Here is a 23554-nt window from a genome sequence, read left to right on the forward strand (position 1 = left end):
CCACAGCCCCCCGGGTGTTCACCAAAGTGTTAGCAGTGATTGCGGCCCACCTGAGACTCCAGGGAATTCAGGTCTTCCCATACCTGGACAACTGGCTCCTGACCGCACCAACAAGGCATCTACTTTGCTCGGCCAGAGACTTCTTTCTCCATCTAGCCCCACAACTAGGCATTACTATCAATGTCGGCAAATCCCTACTGGCTCCAACACAGATCATAGAATTTATAGGTGCCAAAATAAACACCAGAGATTTGCGAGCCTTCCTAACTGCCGAGAGAATCAGAAATCTCCAACTTCATGTGCGGGCTATCCTTCATTCAGAGGCTTCACCAGCGGAATTGATCCTGAGGGCACTAGGCTCCATGGCAGCAGCGATTACACTCCTTCCATGTGCCCGTTTGAACATGCGAGTCCTGCAATGGACTCTGTTAGTGCAATAGTCCTTCCTATCCCTTCCTCTCCACCATCCCATTGCCATCAGCAAGGCTTGCAGAAGGGCGCTACTATGGTGGCTCCAAGCATCAAACTTCCATATGGGCCGTCCCTTCTGCACCTCTCCCCCTATCGCCACGGTGACCACGGATGCTTCCCGCCTCGGGTGGGGGGGGCATTACTCAGGCAGGACAGCTCAAGGCACGTGGAACGATACAGAGACCTCCCTGCATATCAACGTTCTGGAGATGAGAGCGGTGCTGTTGGCATTGCAAGCACTTCAGAGCTTCCTCCCCGCAGGAACGATTGCAATTCACTCGGACAACATGTCAGTGGTCTGGTATATCAACAAACAGGGGGGAACCAGATCTTATCCTCTTTGCTGCGAAGCCATGAGAGTGTGGGAATGGGCGATCTCCACCAACCGCTTTCTGATTGCAACGCACATTCCGGGGAGGACCAACATCCTAGTGGACAAGCTCAGCCGCACCCTTCTTACCCCCTACGAGTGGTCTCTCAATCCTCTAGTAGCGAAGCAGATATTCGCAACATGGGGGCAACCCTGCTGCGATCTTTTTGCATCTCCTTCAAACGCCAAATGTGACAATTTCTTCACTCTAATCCCCCCACCAGGGGAATCTCCAAGAGACGCTCTGGTGCATGCTTGGCCACCCGGTCTACTCTATGCCTATCCTCCTCTTCCAATGATGATACAACTCTTACAGAAAGCCTCGCGGTTGGGGAGCAAGATGATTCTCATTGCCCCATTCTAGCCTCGACAAATTTGGTTCCCTTACCTGTGGTCTCACCTTGTGAATCACCCTTGAATTCTAGATCCCATTCCGGATCTCATCTCCCATCCATTGGACTTGCCAACTCCAAACCTGGACAATTTGAAACTGACAGCTTGGTTGCTCCAGTTCCACTCCTAGTTAGGACTCCCGGTATCTCTTCACCAGTCAAAGCCATCCACGTGGCAGCACATAAGCCCTCCACCAGGAAGGTATATCACAGCAAATGGAAATATTTTTCCATCTGGGTGGAGCGCCGCGATCTAGATCCCTTTATGGCTCCTCTTCCATCCATTTTAGACTTTCTAACTGAACTCTTTCAAGAAGGTGCTAGTTGTTCAACTGTCAAAGTGCAATTGGCAGACATTTCTCATTATCATGTGGGACATGATACAGGACCCTTGATGTCAGCCAAATTGTGTAAAACCTTTCTCAAGGGTACCTTTCTACTTAGACCTCCTGTAAAAGAAGCCGTACCCCATGGGATCTTACTTTAGTTCTTCAAGCCTTGACTACTCCACCCTTTGAACCCGCTGCTTCAGTGGATCTCAAATTCTTGTCATGGAAAACAGCATTCCTTGTAGCCATTACTTCAGCGAAAAGAGTGTCGGAACTTCAGGCTCTTTCTGTAAAGCCTCCATACCTGATTTTTCACCCTGATAGAGTGTACCTCAGGATCAGTCCCTCCTTTCTTCCCAAGATAGCATCAGAAACCAACATAAACCAATCCATAAATTTACCGGTTTTCTTCCCTAAATATCAAAATAAGGGTGAATACAAGCTGCACTCATTGGATGTTCATAGGCAACTTCATTTTTATACCCATAGGACAGCTGGCCATAGACAATCCGACCAGCTGTTTGTTTCCTTTGCCAAATTTAACTTGGGGAAAGCTATCTCTAAAGTATCTTTATCTCGCTGGATTTCCCAATGTATCCTGCTAGCTTATCAAGCCTCAGGTAGACCCGCACCAGAAGGAGTTCGTGCTCATTCCACTCGCTCCATTTCTACTTCTGCGGCTTTCAAGTCTAGAGTTCCTTTGGATGATATTTGTTCTGCAGCCACTTGGGCTTCATCTCATACCTTTATCAACCACTATAAACTAGACCTGCTTTCTAGAGGGAGAGCATCCTTTGGCTCTGCGGTGCTTCGTAATATCCTTCCATGATGGCCACCCAGGGTGCAGGTAGCTGGGGACTCTGTCCCACAGGTTGCTGACAAATGAACATTCCTACTTCAGATTTAGAAGTTATGTACTCACCATAACGTTCCATCTGAGTAGGTAGTTCATTTGTCTGCAACCATCCCCTCTCCTTCCCCCTGACCTTCTTGGGTCTATTAGTATTTAGGTATCCTTTCTTGGATATATATGGAGAGGCAAACTCGATCTGAGGTCATGGAGGGTTATCAGGGGATTATGGGTGAAGCGAGGGGCTAGGAGTTCGGATCCATTAGCTTGAAACAAGTTGCCGGCTCGGATCCGATATCGGATCCGTAACCCACAGGTTGCAGACAAATGAACTACCTACTCAGATGGAACGTTATGGTGAGTACATAACTTCTAATTCTGTTGTATAAGTTGTTAAAATCACATGACTGATAAAAAATATCCTGATTGGATAAAATATTGTTAAATAAACTCTGAATTAATACTGAAAGACTCTCCTCCTTAAATAAACTTTAAAATGTGCTATCCCATTTAACCCGGGTTCAACACAAGCATTCAATTTGACTTGCCATACATATTTTTCCAGTCTAGCAAATCATCCATTATATTTTTGCCATAAACAGAGCTTTTTCCAAAACAGCAGACTTAAAATGTATTAAAACATGACAAAGTATGTTTGAATAAAACATTTGTATCATCATTTAATTTAATTGTATGTAATTTATATATGTGATGCTGCAAGTTCCTGGAAGTCCTACCTACCTTTATAAAATTAAGTATGTTGTGAACATATAGCCACATATGACACATTTTGTACTGTACAGGTACATTTCCCTGGAAAGTAATAACAAACATTTCTTACATGCACAACTGCTGTTCCAGTTAGTACCAAATTACACTGATTACACATTGGTAAATTGACTGATTTTATTGCATTTCAATACATTTTTAATGGTTTGTCTTCTCCAATAAATAAATTATGGTTCCCACACAACCACTTCACCAGTAGATGGGAATCCACTTAAAGTTTTCCAGTTGTCGTTTACAGTATTTCTGATAGCAAGCATGCCTGCAGAGTGCTTTCTTCATAGCTATAGATTTCTTAATATTATAACTTTCTTTCACAATAATCCATTCAGTCTGATGTTGTCTGTTCAGGCTTTATCGAAACCTGTGGGTTTCAGTTCCAAGTTTGGAACTGACTCGGCTGTCAGCAAGCTAAGAATTCCAAGCTAGAGCTCCTCCCACCCTACCCATACTGTCTAGCTCTTCTCAGATACCTCGGATTTCGTTTGCTGCACACAGCAAAGCATTGTGGGCAAGATGTTATCAGTCTTCATCCATTTTTGATGAATGGGACTGTGTTCCAATCCTTGGAATCAGCTCAGCTGTTATACAGCTCGTGCCAGCCAAAAAACTCTCGAGCTAAGACTCTGCCCACAATGCCTCTCTCTCCACTACCTCAGATCTTGTTTTGCTCTGACAACAAGATGTGTCAGCAGATACTTTCCAGCTAAGTTTAAAAATGTATTCTTCTTCTTTAAAAATTATCTGTTTCCTTTAAACATTAGATGTGATGTTGTCAAGTCTCATCTTTATTCTCACTAGATCTGAGCCATCAGATCCATCTCAGCCATTTTACAATTGAGGACTTCAGCAAAGGTGTGGGCCCTTTTTTACTCATAATGCAACCCCCTAGTTACCTCAGGTCTTGTTTGCCGAGCAGCAAGCAGGTTGGATGCAGCTCTGGGCTAAGTGTTTAATCTTTTTCTTCCTTGTATTCCCCAAGAAACTGTAAGAAACTGTTTTTATTTTGAGATAATATTTGTTTTCTTATTTGTAGCGACTATAGTTACTCTTTCGCCTATGTATTATAATAGTTATCCATTTAAGTTAGAGGACGTCTAATGAACGTCCATTTCAGTTAGAGGGTGCTCTAACTTTTCTTTCTCGTAAATAATATTGCTTTTTTTCTTAGCGACTGTTAGTTACCTTTTCTTCTCCATCTTTTGCAGTAGTTAGTGTCCGTTTAAGTTAGAGGACGTCTAACGAGCATCCATTTTATTACAAGACATTCAAACCACTTTTCTAACTACCTAAAAAAAAAAGTTTTTTTTTCTGTCCATTTTAACTTAGAGGACTGTGTCTAAGCCGTATGTGTGTGTGTGTGTGTGTGTGTGTGTGTGTGTGTGTGTGTGTGTGTGTGTGTGTGTGTGTGTGTGTGTGTGTGTGTGTGTGTGTGTGTCCTCTCTTTCTTGCAGTTAGAGTAATTTCCTTTTAGGTATGTCTCAAAAACTGGAAGGGAAGCCCTTGGACTTCAAGAAGTGTGAAAAATGTAAAAAGAAGATGTCTCTCAGTGAGTCACACATTGTATGTGTCTATTGCTTGGGGCCTCTTCATTTACAAGAGTCATACTCCATCTGCCATAGATTCAACCATAGGGCATTGATGAAGTGTAAAAAAAGCTTATTTTAAAATCCTACTTAAGACACCCCCCCTTTTTCTGAGGCTATATCACCTGAATCGACAAAGTCTGAAAAATTGGACAAACCTAAAAAGCAAGCTTCTTCAGAGCAGAGATCTTCCTTGAAGCTGATACAGAAAGCTCCTAAACTGTCGGCTCCCAAAGAAGTGTCGGAGCAGATGACACAACTTGGATCCAAGGCGCCTTCAGAGCAACAAGAACCTTCAGCTCTGAAGTCAACCTTACCTTCTGAATTCAGATATAGGAGCCGATCACCTTCCCTGGAATGCCACTCTCAGCTCCCATCACCAATCTTAGTAAGGAACAGGTCACCTACCCTATCTATTCAGTCCATCAGGAGCCTGCTGGATGAAGGTGTGGATAGGGTGGTGGAGAGACTATTGAAGATGTCTGCTTTAGCCAAATTATTGTCAGATCCGAGACCAAAGGCAGCGGATCAGACATAGCCTACTCCACCTCCAATCCATTCCTCAGTTTCAGAGTTGGAAGATTCTGGCATTCAGCTTGTGCCTGTATTGTCTAGAACTTATAGCTTCTTCGGATCTGGTATCTGCCCCAAGTGTTTCCACCCAGTCAGAGCAGGAGACCTCTGGGAGTGGACACTCTCCAATCTAGACCGGAGGGCTGGTTAGGATCTCACCGGATCTGACCCTGCCTCTCGGGGCCTCAGTGCAGGTGAGTTCAGCTTCTACCTTGGCTTTGGAGCTTCCGTCATCTGCTCTGGAGATTTCATCAGCTTTGACAACTCGCTTGTCGGATCCGGAGAGTTCTTTGGAGCAGGGATGGACTGCCTTTGAAGTTGTGAGGAGGGTTCTGACTACCTCTCAGTCTGAGACACAATCTTCCTTGGATCTTCCTCCCAGCTTTGAACAGGTGTCTTTGTCTTGTCACCTACCCTCTTCAGAGGCCCGCAGAGACCCTAGACCTCAGGTTGTCCAGCAGGGGACACCCCTTTCTTCTGAAACCTTCCCAGAATATCCTACTGAGGAGGTCCCTCAGAAGAGGACATGCAAGAGGAAGCATCTTGACTCCCCAGAGGAGTCCACATCAGATACCAATCTCGATGAAGCAGAAGGGTCCCCGCGGTCGCCTCCTGAAGATGTCTCTTTTGGAGATATCCTGGAAATTTTAAAGCACAGAGGTGATTGGCAGTCTTGGTCTCTTGGGTGACCCCTCCTTTCAACGAGATTGTGGAGTTAGTCACTCGGAAGGCTTGGAAGACCCCAGACACCATAGAACCCACTCCTAGGAGGCCAAATAAGTACATTACAGCACCTAAGGATAAAAACTTTTTAACAAAAGGTGTAGCAGTTGATGCCATGGTCGTGGTGGCAGCCACTAAAAAGGAGGTCTCTGAGACCAGCTCCTCTATCAACCCTCCAAATAAGGACTCTAGGACTATGGCAAGGTATGGGAAGCACATTTTTTTGTCAGCAACCTTTGCCTTGCGGTCACTGAATTACCTTACCCATTTCACTAGATTGCAGAGGGACCTGCTAAAAGAAATATCAGTCTCCCTCTTTAATTTCTCCTAATCTTTTGTGTTTATAATACCATGATGGGAATGGACCGCATTCCTAAGTCAGAGTATGATTAAAGTACATAAAATTAGTATTGTTTCACTCTTTAATGTCAGCCAAAAGTGCTCTTCGCAGCACCCGCAGCGTGCCCAGTAATGACTTCTCCTGCAATTCGGGTTTCATATATTGGTAGCATATCTAAATATGATTGTAGACTCTTTTTTAGAAGACCTGTTGCTCCTACTACTACTGGAGCTATGAAGGTATCTTTCTTCCACATTGCTCTCGTTTCTGCTTGGAAATCCTGGTATTTTATAACTTTGTGTCTCTCTGTATGCAGGACACTGTAGTCACTTGGTGTGGTGAGTTCAATGATCAATGCTACTTTTGCCTTCTTTTCTTGGACCACTGTATCCGGTTTTCTAGCATTTGTCTTTTGAACTGTTGGTAATGGATGTTCTCATGTAATGTAGACTTCATAATTTTCTATGATGCTTTGTGGCTCATGTTTCCAGTGATTTTTAGCCACATCATAATGTTTGTGCAATCCCCAGTGCAACAGTCTCACCACATTATTATGCCTTTCAGTATACAGCCCTTCTGCCATTAGTATGTTGCAACCAGCAATGAGGTGTGCAACTGTTTCCATTTCTGTTTTGCAGAACCTACATTTGTCTGTTTCTCCCACATGTGCAATGGACTTTGTAAACCAACATGTATGTAGCCCACTATCTTGTACCACCAATATTAATCTTTCATTTCTTGGTTTGAATTTGCCTTAACCATTCCTGCATTTGTTCCTGATCAACATGAGGTTCTTCCAGAAGTTTCCTATACTTGCAACTATATTTATGCATTTTCCACATTTCATGTCTTCTCATCTGGTCCGTCACCTTATATTCTTTTTTTTATTTTTTGGCACATTCAGTTGCTGCCTGATTTTTATCTACCTCTGGTTTGATTTTCATTCCTGCTTGATGTCGATATGCTTCTGCTAGATTAAGCAGAGAAGTAATCTTACATTTATTCTCCTCATGTTTCAAAACTTTAACTATGTTTGGGTCTTGTGAGGTTAGCAGATATGTGTGGAGTCCCACAATTGCAGATCTGTGCATGTAATCAATTTCAAGGAGGCCCATCCCTCCTTCAGAATGGGGAATATATAATTTTGGCATGCACTGATTTTTATAAATCATTTGGTGAGCATGAAGCATCCTTCTTGTTTCCTATCTAATCTCTCCAACATGTTTTGGGGCCAGTCAATCACTCCAAAACTGTAAGCTAGGACAGGAAGAGCAAACTGATTTATAGCTTGGAATTTGTTCCTAGATGTCACTGCTGTTTTCAGGATTAATTTAAGTCTTCTGAAGTATTCCTTTTTATTCTCATTTGTTTGTGTTTTATTGTTGATCCTTCATCAGTTCCCAAATATTTATACGCACCTTCTTGCTCAGGTTATTTTATATCCCATTCTTCTCCCAAACTGATGATGTGTAGTTGTCCTGTCTCACCTTCATTCTTTACTTATGGGGTTCGGAACCGATCCTCAGTTCCGACTCGGCCATTTACTAAAGCACGAGGTCCTCAATCAGCTCGTGGCTCACTCCCTATCCCATGATGCTCTAGGACATTCCCCAGATCTCATTTGCCGCTGAAACAAGATCAAGCATTACTCAACTGGCTCTGGTTAAGTTTTGATTTTTTCATTCTCTCAACAGCATTAGGCTTGTAATTTTCTATATTTGTGTGTGAACAGTTTAGGTAGTCTGATCACAGCTTAGACAGTGTCTGCTACTTTCTGTTTATCTCTAAGGCCATCATTTTAGTTTAAGGCCTACAGTTCACCCCTATCCCGACTCCTTTACTGTGTGCTATTACTGTTTTTTTGCTTAATTATTGCTGTTCTTAGTTTTACTGCTAGTTTAGCTTATAGGTGTGTGGTTTTTTTGAAAGAGTTTTAGCTCATTTAATTAGAGAGCTACTCGGCCAGTTTTTAGTTAGAGGGCCAGTGTTTTCTACAACTTCCAGTGTGTTGTGTGGTTCAGCTTCCAGTGTATTGGGTACAGCTTCCAGTTTAAAAAAAAAAAAGTTTTTCATTGTAAATTTTTTGCTGTGTTTTTTTGCTGTCATTATATATATATATATATATATATATATATATATATATATAAAAACACCCAACACCCAATACACCAAATATACAATATATATATAAACCTAGCTTGTTTAAATTAGAGAGCAGTTTTACGTTAGCCCGCTTAAGTTAGAGGGTTTTTTCCTCCTCTCCTGTGTGTTGTGTTTAAAAACAAATTTATAGTATTAGCGTTTGGTGTTAGGTAGTTTATCACTGTATATTTTGACATGTCTAAGCAAGTGAAAGAGACAAAGCCTTCTGGCTTCAAGAAATGTTCAAAATGTTCTCAAAAGATGTCCATAACAGATAAACATTTAGAATGTGTATACTGCCTCGGAGCAGTACGTTTATAAGAGTCGTGCACCATATGCCAGTCTTTCAGTTCAAGGGTTTTCCTTGAGAGGAGAAATAAGCTGATACTTAGAGGAATGCTAATAATGTCCTTTTCAGAATCTTTAGAATCAAGTCAGAGTGCACCACAAAAAAGCTCTTCCCCACCTTCTAATTCAGGTAAAATAAAAAAAAAAGGTCTTTATCATCATCAGACCACTCTGGACCATCTCAAAAAGTATCCTCAGACCCGAAGGCTTTTGGTCCTGATAAACCATCTACCTCAGCCCCATCTGCTTTGGAGTGATTGGTATTACACAGTCAGAGCTGGTCCCCTTTTTTGGAACTGGTGTCTCCGATTTTGAGGTCATCAATTTTACAGAAATCTGTATTGCCTGCCCCCTCCTCTCAATCCACCTTGTCAGTTGAGGATGTAGATCGTGTGGTGTGGAGGCTCTTGAGTACATCGATGCTGGTTAAATTATTGTCAGAACTGACCCAGTGGGCTTTGGAGCCGAGTAGACCTACCCATTCACTTTCTATTCCTCCTCCTACCAACCTTGGGGCCTCGGAGCTGGAAGGCATGGAAGTAGTAGTAGTGGAACCATCAGAGCCGAGACCGGCCCCAGGATCTATGGCTCCAACTTCTTCGGTGTCGTCTGAGCCTGAGAAGTCTAGGAGTCGACATTCTCTGGTCAGGTCCAGAGGAGACAGTCGGATTGGACAGTTGTTGGATCCAACTTTGCCCCTCAGAGCCTCGGCACAGATGAGCTTGGCTCCTACATCAGCTTCGGAGCCAACCACCTTAGCTTGGGGGGGGGGTCCTTCTGGTTCTTCGGAGCTGGAGGCTTCCTTGAGTCATGGGTGAGGGGGCTTTCGAGGCAATGAGGAAAGTGCTGTCCCCATGAGCAGCTTCACTTGCAGGTCCTGTCATTTCTCCCCAGAAAGCACTGGTGTCAGTCTCAGCACAACCGATCCCACACAGACATAGAGACCCAGAGCCTCAGCATCCCCCAGTGGGTGAACCCATCTCTTCCAAAACCTCTCCAGAATGCCCTGCTGAAGAGGTCCCTTACAAGAGATTATATAAGAGGAAGCATTTAGACTCCCCAGAGGAGTTGGTCACATCAAACACAAACCTCGATGAGTCAGAAGGATCCCCACTCTCACCCTCTGAGGATATCTCCTTTGCAGACATCCTAGAAATTCTTAAACAGAGAGGCAGCTGGAAGTCCATCAACCCTACTGATGAGTCTGTCTATCTCAAGGCCTTTGGGTCTCGCCCTTCAGCCACTTGGGTGTCTCCACCTTTCGATGAACTTATGGATTTAGTTTGTCAAAAGGTTTGGGAGTCTCCAGATACAGTGGAGCCTGTTCCCCGGAGGCCAAACAAATTCTTCACTTCCCTTAAGGATAAGACCTTCCTTACTAAAGGTGTCCCAGTAGATGCGGCCACCAAAAAGGAGTTGTCTGAAACATCCACTTCTGTTCATCCTCTGAACAAAGAGGCTCGTACGATGGACAGATATGGAAAGCACATGTTTTTTTCTTCGACCTTCACACTCAGGTCCCTAAATTATCTTACTCATTTCACCAGATTACAGAGAGATCTTCTGAAGGAGCTTGGAGATACTCTCCATGGTTCAATAGCTGCGGGGGTATCAGACAAAGTGTCCTCCCAGCTCTCCACCTTAAATTCAGTAGTTAACTGATCCATGAGGCTCGTTTTGTATACAGTCGATGGAGCGATTAGGTCAGTGGTTTCAGGAATTGCCCTCAGGAGATATTTTTGGATGCGTCTGTGTAACTTTGTGGAGCCCTGCAAGTCATCCTTTAACACCCACTTCGACAGCTCGTCTTTGTTTGGGCCTAATGTGAAAGAGACACTAACCAGGAGTGAGCAGGAGGGAAAGGCTCTCTCTGCCATCAGAGTCCATTTTTTTCCACACTTTCTAGACCTTATCCTAAAGGTCAAAAGGGAAGGAAAAATGTGGTTTCAAAAATCCCAGACAACCTTTCAAAACACACATGGTGAGCCTTCCCCCAGGGGCAGAGGGGGAAGTAATAATGGAAGATGCCAGCCATGTGGCAGAGGGGGTCTGCAAAACCAGGGTGACAGAGCGTCTTTCTTTGGTAAGCCTTTTCAGTGCTCCTGAAAGGAAGCCCATCTGTCCCCCTCTCGAGGCAGTCAGGGGTCAACAATTTTTGTACTCAAACATCTGGCTAAGAATAACAAAAGACCTTTGTTGGTGGCTCCACTAAGATCAGGGTACAAAGAATCATATCCAGAGGTTACTCCATTCTCTTTTCCTTTCCCGCCCTGTGCATAAAAAACATACCAGACATTCCATCTAGTCACAGGAAACAAGCAACCCTAGAAATACAGAAGTTGCTAGAAAAAAAGAGTCATCCAAATGGTCCCCGCAGACCAGATTTTATCTAGAACTTACTCAAGGTTCTTTTTAGTTCCAAAGAAAACAGAGAATTGGAGACCCATACTGGATCTCAGCAGACTGAACCAATCTGTAAAAAAGACAAAGGTCTGGATGGTAACACTGCAGTCAATACTTCCCTTTCATTGAAAAGACAATTGAATGTGGTCTGTAGACCTCCAGGATGCGTACTACCACATAAAAATGGGCAGGCCATCCAGGAGTCTTCTGTGCTTTCGGCTGGGAGCCTGTCACTATCAATTTCAAGCTCTGCCCTTTGTCCTCAATACAGCCCCCAGAGTGTTCACCAAATGTATAACAGTAGTTATGGCTCACCTGAGATGTTTAGGATTCTGAATGTTTCCATATCTAGACAACTGGCTCCTAACCGCCACCACCAAGCATCTAGACTCTGTTCTTGCCTAGGCATCACAATAAATTATGAAAAATCTGCCTTATTGCCATCTCAACTTATCATTTCTATAGGTGCAGATTTAGACACAACAACAATGATGGTAAAGCTTCTGCCAGACAGAGTACAAGCCCTGCAGATACAGGTTCTAGAACTTCTTTTCAAAACGAAGACCCAGACAAGGATGGTTCTAAAAATATTTGGCACCATGGCAGCAGCAATAAGTGTCATTCCCCTAGCGAGACTGCACATGAGAATTTTACAATGGCTACTCTTCACTCAGTGGTCCATGCAGAAGCATCTGATGTCGCATCCAATTATGTTGACAGAGTCTTGCAGAAGAGACCTTCGTTGATGGCTCCACTCAGATCAGGTAACCTTAGGTCGACCTTTTGTTCTTCCACAACCGCTCACCACAGTGACCACGGATGCTTCCCAGATGGGGGGGACATTATCAGGGAAGAGTAGTCCAAGGCACTTGGTAGGATCAAGAGGCCCACTTGTATATCAATGTCCTAGAGATGAGAGTGGTGCTTTTTGTGTTGCAGGCATTCCAAGACTCTCTTTCACTGAGAACGATTGCGATCCAGACTGACAATATGTCAGTAGTATGGTACATAAACAAACAAGGAGGAACCATATCTTACCCCCTTTGTCAAGAGGCCCTGAGAGTAGGGCAGTGGGCAACCTCCTCCCTACACTTTCTGATAGCAACACATATCTCCAGGAAATCCAGCGTCATAGCAGACAAACTCACCAGAGCAATACTTATGCCTCACGAGTGGTCAATGAAACAAGACATAGTGGAAATAATTTTCTGAAAATGGGGCCAATCTTGCTGCAGTCTTCTTGTCACATCCACGAATACCAAATGCAGCAGCTACCGTGCCCTAATCCCCCCTATGGGGGAATCACCAAGGGATGCACTTGTTCATGATTGGCCCCCGTGTCTCCTCTATGCCTTTCCTCCCCTTCCATTCATACCCAGAATTCTTCAGAAAGCTAGCACATTGGGAAGGACATTAATACTTATAGCCCCATACTGGCCTTGTCAAATTTGGTTCTCCTTCTTACTGCCTCATCTACAGAAGGAGCCTTGGATTCTGCATCCAGTGGCAGATCTTCTGATCAATCCATCGGGAATGCTCCATCCATCTCTTCAAACACTCAAGTTGACAGCTTGGCTGCTCCAATTCCAAACATAGCCAGGCTACCTAACCTTTCTACCTCAGTACAACATATCCTGATTTCTTCTCACAAAACTTCTACGAGTAGGTTATATCTCAGCAAGTGGAAAAGATTTTCCTTCTGGGCTGCAAAAAATCATATTGACCCATTTTCTGCATCTATATCTTCAATACTGGAATTTTTGGCTGAACTGTTTGATGAGGGTGCATCTGCAGCTACTATTTAAGCACAGTTAGCAGCAATCTCTAATTTTCTCTTTGGAGACGGACCCTACATTATGTCCCACAGATTTTGTAAAGCTTTCCTGAGAAGTACTAACCTGTTAAGACCACCCATTAAACCAACTCTACCTCAATGGAACCTAAATTTCATATTATCCTGGATAATTCTTCTCCCTTTGAACCTGCGTCATCCTGTGACTTGAAATTCTTAACCTGAAAGACAATCTTTTTAGTGGCTATCACTTCAGCTACAGGAGTTTTGGAATTACAAGCAGTATCCATCAAGCCCCCATATATGCTGTCTCACTTCACACAAACCCATCCTTTCTACCAAAAGTGTGCTCAGAAATTAACTTGAATCAGTCTATAGACGTAACAGTTTTTTTCCCTAAGTATGGCAAAAAGGTAGAATACATGTTGCACCAAAATGATGTACATAGATAGTTATGTTTCTACTTGCATAGAACAAAGGATTTTAGAAAAACTGTGCAATCATTTGTGTCTTTTTCAGACTCCAAGAAAGGGGCTTCAGTAGTCAAAAAGTACTCTGTCTTGGTGGTTGTCAGATTGCATCTCATATACCTATCAGTCACTGAATAAACAATTTCCAGACAAAATAAGAGCTCATTCTATGACAGCTATCTCTACTGCTTCTGCCTTCCGTGCAAAATTACCAATTTATACCATTTGCGCAGCAGCAACATGGGCAAGGCCTCATACCTTTATCACTCATTACAAAGTGGATTTGGCCTCCAGGGACAGTGCTTTCTTTGGGTCCACTGTTCTGAAGAATGTTCTCCCGTGAGCCACACAAGAAAGATGCTAGGGACACTATCCCATAAGTAAAGAATGAAGGCGAGATAGGACAACTACACATAAAGAAGTTATGTACTCACCATAACGTTCCATGTAAGTTATCCATCTCTCCTTCATTCTTGCATCCCACCCTCCTGCCCCCATCCTTTTTAGCTCCTGAAGGATCAAGAGGTTTCTAATTGGTATATGATTGTCTCTGACCCTCTTCTTAGATTATAAAGTAATAGAAGATCCCTGTGTGTGTGTGTGTGTGTGTGTGTGTGTGTGTGTGTGTGTGTGTGTGTGTGTGTGTGTGTGTGTGTGTGTGTCTATATATATATATATATATATATATATATATATATATATATATATATATATATAGATATGGATCTAGGTCGGGACCATATGATCGAAGTTCTGTAATTTTGAACAAGAAAAAAAAACAAAAACAAATTAAAACACATATATGCTGGGGGGGGGGGGAAGCCCCCCTGCATCCCCCCTCGCTATTAAAATATACCAACTCCGAGATCGCACTACAGAGAGGAAAAGGGAATATTCCCATTCCGCGCTATATGGAGATCTCTGTTTAAGTGTTCGAAGTTTTAAAACTTCGGTCATATGGTTTCGGCCATATGAAATTCAAAGTTCTAAACTTCCATCACTTAAATAGGACCCATATATATATATATATATATATATATACATATATATATATATACATATATATATATATATATATATATATATATATATATATATATATATATTATATATGTATATATATATAATATATATATATATGTATATATAAATTGTTATACCAGCAAATAAAATCTGGGGAATGCCCTAGAGCGTCATGGGATGGGGAGTGAGGCATGAGCTGGTTGAGAACCTCGAGCTTTAATAAATGGCCAAGTCGGAACCGAGAATCAGTTCCAAACCCCATAAGTAAAGAATGAAGGAAAGATGGACAACTCACATGGAACGTTATGGTGAGTGCATGACTTCTTTTTTTTCCTGGTGTTGCAGTTTTCCTGCTTTAAAGGTTGCCTTTGCACATTTATTAAGACCAAATGACATTCTTATCTTCTTCTTCTTTCAGCTTTTCCTGGTTAGGGGTCGCCACAGCAGATCACCTGTCCGCTCATGATTGGCAGTGGAGTTTTACCGTGTCGAGTTGCCAGCCCGGCGCCCAACCTTCCATTGAAGGCACACACACACACACACACACACACACACACACACACACACACACGCACTCAAACCTAGGGCCAATTTGGGGTGTCCAATCCACCTATAGCATGTCTTTGGGATTTGGGAGGAAACCGGAGCACCCGGATCATCTGAAAAAGTTTTGACAACTTGCAGTTGTGCTTTTAGTTCCTCATCTGATGAGCTGTACAGTTTTAAATCATCGACCAAGAGAAGATGACAAGTCTTTACACTTTATTTTCTAGGAGCCAAATTATAGCCATGGCCTAAGCTGTTAAGTAGACAGCTTAATGGGTTAAGGGCAAGGAAGAATGGCAGTGGTGACAAAGAGTCACCCTGGAATATCCCCCTTTGAATTTTTATCCCCGGTATAATAATTTATCCTTTATCATGGTGTAATTGCAAAGTGGTCTGCCACTTTTTCATGGTCACTGTAATGTAGTTGATCAGTGTAGAATGTTATCTTATATATTTTTGGTACTTTTCCGTTATCGGGGCAACAGTAGTAATGTCCGCTGGCACCTTATCATGCGGCCACAGTGATCACACAGCTGCACAGGTGTTGTTGTCACAACCGCACACATGGGCTGAGGACATTTTTTTGACTGAATAAGTAACTGCACAACATTTTAGCTTAGGCTCCTTCTTTCATAATGTAATCACAACCAATCGCAGTCCCACCTGTACACTCTCAACAACACCACTGCAGCAGACTGAAGTGATCCAAAGGGAACAAGTTACTCACTTTCATTAGCATAACGGATTATTCACCCAAATCAGTTGCAAACGCATATACACTCCCAGCTCAGTTGGCATCAACAGTAATATGTTCACCCACCCAAATTTTTATTTGCTTTAGGTTTTACTTACACTTTCAAAAAAAATCGCAGGTGAAGAAGTAAAGTTAAAATGTTATAACAGTTATCTGTTATATAACTTAGGTAGTAACCTGTATAACATGTTAGAAATGAAAGCTAACAAGATTTTGGAATTCTTTAAAAATCAGATGCTAACTAGAAAAGTTGAATAACAAAATAAAAAATCAGGTAAAGCAAGTAGAGGTACTGTCCAGATTTTGGAACACTGTTCGTATGTACTGCCCAACCCACTAAAATATTAACATAAGTAGCCGCAGATAAGTGGCAGGAGAGGGTAGTGGTCATCAGCATTGTCACACTCTGTAATGCAGCCCTTAGGTTTATAAATTAAAAAACTAGTAAAACCCTGCAGCACATTCATCCATGTTTCTGTATGTCTTTCAAAACAACAGCTTTATAGCGAGCAGCTGTGCGATCATTGCGGCCGCGTGATAAGGATGCCAGCGCACATTACTACTGTTGCCCCGATACCGGAAAAGTACCATATTTTTAAGCACTCTTTTATCCATGAATGTGGGATACTATCAAATACTTTTTATCATCAATCCATGCCATACTTAGATTCTTCCCCCTTTTACAGTTCTCCACTATGACTTTATTTAACAACAAATGATCCTTTGTTCCATATGACTTTCTTTTATTGCCCTTTTGATCTACTGTCATAATTGAATTTTCTTCTAAATGACAATAAACTCTGTCTGCATCAATTCCTATATTTAGTTTATATGTCATTGGAGGGCAAGTTATTAGTCTATAATTTTTAGAGTAGCTTACAGGTTCACTCTTAAGAAGGAGCAGTGATTTTCCTATTGTTAGCCAGGTTGGTGTCTGTTTGGGGTGTGCATATAAATAGTTCTTACTCACGGCTAAATCTTCGTGCAAAGATGGTAATACTTTTAGCCAGAAGTTAGGTACTGCATATGGGCCCTGGGGTTTTCCAGTTAGAGGCTCTTCTTAACTTTATTTCAATCTCTTTGGCTGTTACTTCATCCCATTTCATATCCTGTACATTTAAACTTCTTATTCTTTCTTTAACTTCTTCTGTCCATTAACATCTTTGTTATGTTCCACAGGATCTTCATAGATACTTCTCAAAAATGTATCTATTTCTTCTGTTTTGGCGGTCTTTCAATTCCTTTTACCCTATTTCCCAATTCCCTATAAAACTTTTTTGGGTCATCAATAAATTGCTTATTTTGTACTTTTCCTTTATATTTATCTTCATAACTTCTAAGTTTTTCCACCTGAGCTGAAATTTATAGTTTGTTATTTGTGATAGTGCATGATAGATCCTGGTCTGTTCTAATACTGCACATTGCTTTTATCACATCTATCTTTGTTAGTATTTTGGTTGATCTGTTCCCTCTTCTGTAGTCTTCCAACAGTGACACATTTTGTCTTAACTGCTTTACAGTTTTCTCTATTCATTATTTCCATTATGGTATTCAGTTTCTCCCCTTCCTTTCCCTCACTACCCAGTGTTCTTGTGGTAGAAATGTATCAGTTATTAATTTAGCTGTACAGTAATATATCCTGTTTACTTCTATTATATTGCATGGATCTCTATGAACAGTCCTAATTGTTGTGTTGTTGTGAGATTGGTGGATCAACTTTTGGCAGCCAAGGGGTCTGCCTGCCCCCTCTCAGACCTCTCTTCCCTCTGGTGTTGTTTTTTCTCCTAGGACTCCTAGATTTTCTTCCTTTGATCTCCTCAGCAGGCTTAGAGCCCCTCCACTTTGATTCCCCTGGTTACAGCTATCCTTGTGCTGACAGGCACTTCCTCTTCGGCTTCAGGAAATGCTCTGATATCTTTGGTTCCCGCAGAACTGGTAGATTCTTGTGGCTGTAGCTCAGCCGTCGGTTCCAAGGGTTCTGGATCAGTTCTTACCGTTTTCTTGGAATTGTCCTTGGCTGTCAGAGCTCTGACAGTTACATGTTCTTCCGAGGCTCCTGCTTTGGATAGTGGTCCTTCGTAGTGGGGTGTGATCTCAGTTCTGAGGATCTCTTTCTTGGTTCTGGGCTCCCATCCCTCTTTGGTGGGGCCTGCCTTCCAAATCATTGAGAAGGCATTAGCCTCTGTGGGCTCTCATCTCTCCAGTGTCGGAGTGTGATATGTCTGTACCTTCTGGTCTGGAGCTACCACCATCTCTCACTTCAGGAAAGTGAGCACTGAAGATGCATGTCATCCCTGTACAGGACCCTTCTTCTTCGGCATCTTCCTCAGAGATTCCCACTAAGGAACCACCCCGAAAGAAGACATGCAAGAAGAAGCAGTTAGATTCCCTGGAAGAATCTTTCACAGAAGACATGGACTTCAATGAGGGGGAGGGTTCCCCCTGGTCACCCCTTGAAAATGTCTCCTTTGGAGACATCCTGGAGATTGTCAAACAGAGGGGTGATTGGAAGCCCAAAAACCCATCCTCTGAGGAATCTGTGTACTTGGAAGCCTTCAGTGCCCGTCCTTCTACTTCCTGGGTAACCTGCCTGCTAACAGCCTCATTAAATTAATCACGCAGCAGGTGTGGAAGGCCCCTGATTCAATAGTGCCTATTCCCCACCAGAGACCAGACCAAATCTTATCAGCACCTGAAGATCACAAGTGCTGGGTAATGGGTTTAGCAGTAGATGCCATGATGGTGGCAGCAGCCACCAAGAGGGAACTTGTCGATGAGAGTCCCACTGTCCATCCGCCTAACCAAGAGGCCAGGACAATGGATAGATTTGGAAAGCAGGTCTATGTTTCATCGACCTTCACCATGAGGTCCTTGAATTTCATGGCAGACTTTACTAGATTCCAGAGGGATATGATTAAGGAGTTGTCAGATACCCTTTTTGGAGCTGTGTCTGACAAGATGAGGGATAAAGTTGCCTCTCAGCTGGTCACTCTGGAGTCTATATCGAACTCATCCATGTGGCTCATCACTCATGCAACTGAAGGGATGACCAGAGCAGCAGGTTCATGCATTGCCATAAGGCGTCATGCCTGGATGTGTTTGTGCGAGTTTGTGGAGCCTTTCAAGTCTTCCTTCACCAGTGCTCACTTTGATGGATCTTCCTTGTTTGGCCACAAAGTCAAAGACAGACTAACCAGTTGTGAAAAAGATGGAAAGACAGGAATCAGAGGACTGGAAAGATGTGGTTCAAGAAGTCCCAAGGGCCTTTTCAGGACACACGTGGCGGTAGCTCCCCTCACGGCAGTGGGGGGAGCTCTAATGGAAGACACCCACCCTGTGGTATGGGTGGCCCATTAAATCATGGCTCCAGAGACTCCTTCTCAGGACAACCATACCAGCACTCCTGAAGGGAGGGCCAATTATTTACCTCTGGAAGCAGTCGGGGGAAGATTTTCACTGTACCAGACAGCCTGTTGACTAATAACTTCCGATACTTGGGTGCAGAGAATCATTTCCAGTGGTTATCATATCCCCTTTATTCTTTTCCCAAGATCTCAAAGAAGAGTCCCCAATGTTCCACCTAATCAGAGGGACCAAGCAACCTTGAAGATTCAAAAGCTGCTAGAAAAACAAGTCATCCAAGAAGTCCTGCCAGACCAGACAGTATCCAGATTTTACTCAAGGTTCTTTTTAGTGCCAAAAAAGACAAGGGACTGGAGACCAATACTGGATCTCAGCCTTCTGAACAAGTTTGTTCAGCAAACACAATTCTGGATGGTCACAGTACAGTCTATACTTCCCTTCCTAGAGGAAAATTATTGGATGTGCTGTGTAGAACTTCAAAATGCGTATTACTACATAAAAGTGGACAAACTCTCCAGAAGGTTTCTCCACTTTTGGCTAGGAGCCAGTCATTTCCAGTGCAGAGTGCTGCCATTTGGTCTCACCACAGCCCCCCAGGGTGTTCACCAAATGCATGGCAGCAGTCACAGCTCACTTGATACTACACGGATTCTGAGTGTTTCCTTTAGACAACCGGCTCCTCTTCACCCCCTCCAGGCATCTACTGCTTCAAGCCACACATTTCATCCTGCATCTTTTCGACTCTTTGGGCATAATGGTCAACAAAGAAAAATTCCAGCTGACTCCAACACAAGTCCTAGAGTTTATAGGAGCTTTTCTTAATACAATATCTTGTGTAGCTTCTCTTCCTGTTCACAGACTACAAAAAAGATAAAGTCTCAAGTACAATTCATCATATCCAAAGATTAGGTTCCTGCTCTTCTTGTCCTCCAAGCTTTAAGGTCTATGGCAGTGACCATATCCTTAGCACCTCTGGCAAGATTTCACATGAGGCTACTTCAGTGGATCTTACTGCACAATGGTCCATGCTAACACATCCCATGACTTATCCCATTCTAATAACAAGTCGCTGCAAGAAGGATCTATCCTAGTGGATAAAGTCAGAGTAAACCTTTCTGAGCCACCCCTTCACTCCCTCTCAGCCCAATGCCATAGTGACCACAGATGCCTCCCAGATTGGGGGGGGGGGGCATTATCTGGGAAGAACAATTCAAGGCACTTGGTCTCCGCACGAGGCCAATTTGCACATTAGTGTCCTGGAATTGAGGGGATTGCTCTTGGCGTTGCAAGCATTTCAGTCTGCCCTCCCCCTTGGTCAGTTGCAATTCAAGTCTGACAACATGTCAGTAGTTAGGTACATCGACAAACAGGGTGGAACCAGATTGTATCCCCTGTGCCGGGAAGCTTCCAGGATTTGGCAATGGGTGATCTCTTCCATCCGCTTTCTAGTTACAGCGCATATCCTGGGGATTTCTAGCATTATAGTGGATAAACTGAGCAGATACATTCTCCTGCCTAACGAGTGGTCTCTCAGTCTCAAAGTGACAATAGAAAATTTTGTCGATGGCGCCAGCCTTGCTGTGATCTCTTTGCTTCCCCAATGAACAACAAATGCAGCAGCTATTTTGCCCTAATCCCCCCTTAGAGGGGAGTTCTTGAGAGATGCTGTCCTCGATTGGGACTCTGGACTTCTCTATGCCTCTCCCCCTTTCCCCTCATTCCCATGTTCTTGAAAAAAGCCCAAAGGTTGAGAAACAAAGTGACAGTTCCACCAGAAGAGTTTCTGAAATTCAAGCATTATGTGTGAAACACCCTTATTTGATTTTTCATGAGGATAGGGTTTTACTGAGAACCAACCCTTCCTTTCTTCCTAAGGGAGTGTCAGAATCTAATATTAATCAGACTACTGATTTGTCCGTTTTCTTCCCCATCTTCTCCAGTAAAGGGGAATATTGTTTGCCCTTACTAGATATTGACAGGCAATGACATTTCTACCTTGACAGGACCAAAGAATCTAGAAAATCAGACCAGTTATTTGTTTTCTTTTCAGGTTTCTCTCTGGGAAAACCTGTCTCAAAAGTTACCTCGTCAAAATGGCTCAGGATTGTGCTACCTACATTTACAGTCACAACAACCACAAGTTACCTACGCCAGTCAAAGCGCATTCCACCAGGTCTATAGCCACGTTGGCTGTTTTCCACTCCCGGGTGTCCATGGATTAAATATATGCATCCACAAAATGGGCTACTCCACATACCTTTATCTCTCATTACAAATTGGATATAGTCCCCAGGGAAAGAGTATCCTTTGGCTCCATGGTTCTCAGGAATATCCTAAAGTAGCTGGGGAATCTGTCCCATTTGTCAAGAATGAGTGAAGATTCACAACATCAGATAAAGAAATTATGTTCTTACCATAATTTTCCATCTGTGTTGTTGATCTTCATTCATTCTTGACATCCTGCCCTCCTTCTCCCTCCTACAGATTTTCTGGTGGATAGGACACTTGTTCTGGGAACCTTTAGGTTTCACCTTAGGCATGGCTTCTAACTTGTGTACCTATTATTCCTTGATACTTTGGCTGCAAACTCGATCTGAGGTAATGGAGAGAGAGGAATTGTGGGTAGAGTCATTGTTCGAGAGGTTTTTGGTTGCCACAGGCTGTAGAATGGCCGAGCCAGTTCTGAGAATCGGAACAGAGTCCCATTTGTCAAGAATGAATGATGACTGAAAACACAGATAGAACGTTATGGTAAGAACATAACTTCTTTTTCTGTCAACTGTAAGTGGTCTTTTGATCTATTTTCTTCTTCTTCCTATCCTTCCTGTTGTTTCTCTGCTCATTTTTAAGAAAAAAAAAAGCTTTTCTCCATAGTGCAGTGTAGTGTAGTGTTTTCTGCTGCGTGGTCATTGCATCTATCTGCTGTGTTTCCTCCTTTATCTTCTTCTGTTTGCTACTATGTCAGAGAAATCTGATAAGCCTGTTGGGTTTAAAAAAATGCACTTCCTGTGGGCACAAGATCCCTGCATCTGATGCCTACAGGGTATGTGTTTATTGTTTGGGTCCTGCCCACCTTCAGGTGGTTTGCTGTATCTGCAAAGCCTTTCTTCCTCGGGCCCTTGCAAATGGAAGAAATAAGCTAGTTCTCAGGGGTCTTATTCCCCCTCCTTCTCCTGCTTTTGCCATCTTGAACGACTGATGGGTGCAAGGTATCATATCCAGAAGTTACTTCATTCCCTTTTTAAATCTCCCCAAGCCAAAACAACACTTCCTTGATGTTACACCCAATTAGAAGGAGGTAGAAACTTTGGAAATTGCAAAGTTTCTTAAAAAAGAGTCATCCAGGAGGTCCCGTCAGACCAGCACAGATCAGAGATCTATTCACGATTCTTTTTAGTTCCAAAGAAAACAGGGGATCTCAGGCCATACTGGACCTCACTTACTTGAACAAATTAGTGAAATACACGAAGTTTAGGATGGTCACAACTCAGTCCATCCTTCCCTTTCTACAGAAGGATGACTGGATATGCTCAATAGACCTGAAGGATGCGTACTATCACATCAAAATGAACAGACACTCCAGAACGTACCTCCGTTTCAGGTAGGGAGCTAGTTGTTACCAATTTTGTGTGCTTCCATTTGTTCTCACTGCAGCCCCCAGGGTGTTCACCAAATGCATGACAATAGTTGCAGCTCACCACAGACTACAGGGGATTCCATATGTTTCCTTACCTGGATGACTGGCTCCTCGTTGCACCATCCAGGCATCTACTGGTTCAGGCCAGAGATTTTCTCTTGCAGTTGGCCCTGACTTTAGGGATCACTGTGAACCTTCAATAGTCACAATTACATCTTGAGCAGGTGATAGATTTTATAGGAGCCCGCTTGGATACAAACAAAACCTTGGCCTATCTTCTACTGGACATGATTGTCTCATTACGGACACAGATCAGACAGATGTTAGTGGTGCCAGTTCCTTCTAGCAAATCTTGTCCTCAGGTCACTGAGTTTTATGGCTGCAACAATAACTTTGCTACTGACAGCTCATTTACATATAAGAGTCATGCAGTGGACACTGTCTGTCCAGCGGTCCTTTCTGCATCATCCGCTCAATCATCCTATAAGACTATCTTGAGTGTGAAGAAATTCTCTTTTGTGGTGGCTTCACGACCCAGAAGTTTCTCATGGTCAACTTTTCATTCTTCCCACCCCCCATTGACCACAGATGCCTCCCAGTTGGGGTAGGGCAGTATTACCTGGGATGGACAGTTCAAGGCACGTGGTCTCCCCAGG

The 23554-nt window shown here is 43.1% G+C and overlaps 1 protein-coding gene across 2 annotated transcripts in view; it reads left to right on the plus strand.

The window, feature by feature from the left end:
- The window catches only part of GLIPR1 (GLI pathogenesis related 1), a 1221813-nt gene that overhangs the window by 577619 nt on the left and 620640 nt on the right, over positions 1–23554 (plus strand). The window lies entirely within an intron of this gene.

Source organism: Protopterus annectens, chromosome 11.part0, assembly GCF_019279795.1.
Source record: "Protopterus annectens isolate FY-2018-M chromosome 11.part0, PAN1.0, whole genome shotgun sequence".
NCBI lineage: Eukaryota > Metazoa > Chordata > Ceratodontiformes > Protopteridae > Protopterus > Protopterus annectens.